The sequence below is a fragment of the Malus domestica genome, chromosome 01 (assembly GCF_042453785.1).
Source record: "Malus domestica chromosome 01, GDT2T_hap1".
Classification (NCBI taxonomy): domain Eukaryota; kingdom Viridiplantae; phylum Streptophyta; class Magnoliopsida; order Rosales; family Rosaceae; genus Malus; species Malus domestica.
The window spans coordinates 7,007,053-7,010,956 of record NC_091661.1 but is presented as its reverse complement, the minus strand read 5'-3'; positions in this window follow the sequence as shown (position 1 = coordinate 7,010,956).

The window sequence follows — 3,904 nt, the reverse complement described above, 5'->3', positions numbered from 1 at the left end:
AAGCCTATCATGGAAATGAGATCATTGAGAACCATGAAAGAGTTATAGAGTTTGATGGGAAGGGAGGTCGATTTTAGCCGAGTTCTTTCGTGATCCACTGACAAATGCAAACTCTTCTTCACCGCAATAAAGAAAAGTAAAATATTCTCTAGACAGACAAATGTGAAGAAGCCTTTACAAAATTGAAGGAGCACCTTCTAAACCCTCGCTACTGTCCAAACCAATTGATAGAGAATATCTGTACTTATACTTGGTAATATCAGATTGCGCAGTGAGTGCTGATTTGAGAAGACTCAAATGAGCATAAATCAGTATACTAAGGGAGTAGAAATCAGTGTACTATGTGTCAAAATGTTTCCTCGCACCAAAGGCACGATGCCAGAAACTAGAAAAACTCATCCTGGCACTGGTAAGCAACCAGAAAACTCCGACCATACTTCCAATCATTCAGGGGGTAGTCTACATGACAAAGTACCCACTCTGATCTATCCTACACAACCCCAACGCATCGTCTAGAGCCACCAAGTGGGCCATTGAATTAGGGCAGCACGAAATCATCTACCTCCCCAAGACTTCCATCTAAACGGAAACATTGGCAAACTTCGTTGCTAAGTTCACTCCAGTAATGCAAAAAATCATAGAATCGGCAGACCCCTAGAAGGCACCAGAGAACTCCCGCCTTTATAATCATTGCTAAGTTCATACATAAACAAAGCTGGAGCATAAATGGCCTTAATGACACCAAATGGCACTATATTCGAATAGGCTCTGAAACTCGAATTCAAGGCGAGTAATAATGAAAAAAAATATGAACTGCTCCTAACAGGGCTTAGGGTAGCAAAAGAGGTCCAGGTAAAAGAACTATTGATCCACTGTGACTCAATGCTCATAGCTAACCAAGTCACATGAGACAACGTGACTCACCATCCACAATGGGACTTTACCTAAATAAAGCAAAAAAGCTACTTAGAAATTTTGAGAAGTATGAAATCATGCAGATCCTAAGAGGAGAAAATAGCCAACTGACGTACTGGAAAACATAGCCTCAACTGTTGATAATTATCTCCGACAAACGATATCTTTTGAGTGCCCTACTGTCCTGAGCATCCATGAGCCAAAGCTGGAAGTAATTGCTGTCATTGACGCCCGAGATAATTGGATGGACGAGATCTTTGATTACATATGAGACAAGAAGTTATCAGATGATTGCAACTTAGACATAAAACTGGTCCAAAGGGCTTCGAGATACATAGTAATTTGCAGAAAGCTCTACCGACGCTCTTATCCCATACCCCGCACTCTATGCATTACTCGAAAGGTAGGCTTGCAAATCCTAAGTGACATTCATTCTTAAATATGTGGCAACCATGCATAAGGAAGATCGTCGGCCCATAAAACACTAAACCTTGGATATGACTAGCCCACTATGCCACGAGACGTTGCTAGATGCACCCAAAGTTGTAACAAATACCAAGGGTACACCCATAACATGCCTAAGAAACTAATACATTAATAGGCTTGTGGTCTTTCATGTAAGAGGGCATCGACTTAGTTGGGCCTCTTAAGAAGGCTCAAGGAAATAGAAAGTACCTGATAGTGGCCACAAATTACTTCGCAGAGTGGATAGAGGTAGAACCACTGACGAGAATCACCGAACTACATTAAAGTCCTTCGTTTGGAAGATCATCATTTGCCAATTCGAGATCCAACATACAATCCTTACTGACAACGGACTACAATTCACCAACTCCGAAATCACAGATTGCTACAAAGAACTAGGAATTCACCACCTCATTGTTGCAAAAATTAGATAATTGAAATTAGGCTCATTTAGTCTCGAATTTTTGTGCTCGCAAGTATATAAATCAAATGACAATAGAGCATATAAGCACGGATATCGTCCCACAAAGATTGAATTGATTCTTAAAATCTTACTAAATAAATTGAAACAAATTGTAATTGAGAAGCTTTAATGGAAAAGAGAGAAAAATTAAATTAAACTAAAAATGAAATATGACTCGAAAATAAAATGCATGAAATAATAAAATTAAAAACATAAGAAAATAAAACCAAGGGCATCCGAATTCACCGTAACCAATTCTACTTAATTCCCTTAATATGTTATGCTCAAGTAGTTCCCCAATACTGATTATCGATTTTACCTAAATTATTCGATGACCATGCCATTTGGTTACATCAAAAGTATCCTCACATGTTAACCCTCTATGGCATCTAGATGGATTTAAACAAGTAAGAACCCATTAAGCTCTATGGAAATCGTTGGAAAATCACATAAACCCTAATTGTATGGCATCTACAAATAGGTGGTTATGGTATCAATTACAAAAAGTAAACCCCAATTAAGTATGGCATCTACTCTAACTTGCATCAAATCAACCTAATTTAAACCTAGATGGTGATCAAGCATCTAAATAAAAATCAAGCGCATTACGAATAGCAAAAGATACTCGATAAAGAAGAAAAACATAATAATAACAATGCCACAAGGCAATTAAATATTCATGACTAGGGCTACATCATAGCCCTAGTAAAGTAAAACTCCAAAGTAGCTCTTCTTCTTGGCCTTCCTTGCCGCAGCCCCTATGTAGAATAGATGATTTTTTGTTTTATTTTTGTGGCTGACTTTTCAGAAGAAGAATGGATCTCCTTAATATAAAACCCACGACAAGGGTATTAAAGGCTAATTGAAATCCAATTAAAACCCCACTAAAATCCTATCACTAATGGACTTGAAGTCCTTATTAAAGAAAATGAAAAATAAAGGGAAATAATAAAAACTAGAAATTAAGTTCCCTCCTAAGTTTCATTGAATAGCATTCCCATCTTTCTTTGATTCCAAAACTGTTTGGTTTCATCGTCTCGTTGTAATGCACATGTATTCGCGCAGCTAGTTAGCCTCTTGTTCCACTGAAATTACTGTAGACACCTGAAATCTCCATTTTTCACTTCTTTTTCACGTAATTCCCGTATTGAATGCCTGTAAATTATAAAAATATAAATTAGTGCATTTAACCCATTCATATAGACAAAATCCAAAGGAAATATATGATAATAATATATGAAAATATGCACCCATCACTCACTTCCACTCCGAGATATCCACAAGGTAGTGGGCATGCGAAAGCTTCAAACAAGACTATTTTGCAGTGTTTGAAGAAGAGGCTTGAATAGAAAAGTAAGTGGCCGGAAAAGCTACCTGGAGTTTTATGGGCGTATTGCACGAAATCCTGAAACCTACAAGGGAAACACCATTCTTCATGGCTTACAGAACAAAAGTTGTCATCTTGGTCCAAGTCACAACTATGCCAAACTTGCATACTAAAGAGCTGACCACCTTAGAAAACGTGGGAATCCTAAGTCCAATCTTAACTTTGCAGAAGAACGCCAAGAGTGTGCCTAGGTCAAACTATCCGCTTACCAGCATCAAGTTTGATCATACTATAACAAGGCCAAGTTGAGGATCTTATCCTAATAGAGGTCTTCAAAAATACGAAAACCCCAAGAAAAGGTAAACTTGAATCAAATTGGGAAAGACTATATAAGATCATCGAAGTAGGAAGCAAAGGAACCTACTATCTGCAACGCATGGACAGGACCTTGATCACCAAGAAGTGAAACATCACTAAACTCAGAGGATACTATCGTTAGACACATCACCATCCGAACTACACGCAATTTGATTCCCTTCCTAGGATATGTAGGCAATCCATTACAAACTCAATCGCAACGCCGCCATCTGTGTGAAGACAAGTCCATGAAGAACTCATCTCCTCAAACTCTACCTTAGGCTTATTATCAAAAGTGATCCGTGAGTTAATTTTTACATTATATCGATTTTTTTCTTTGAACTCTAACCCTGAGTACGATTACTTCCATCTCTAAC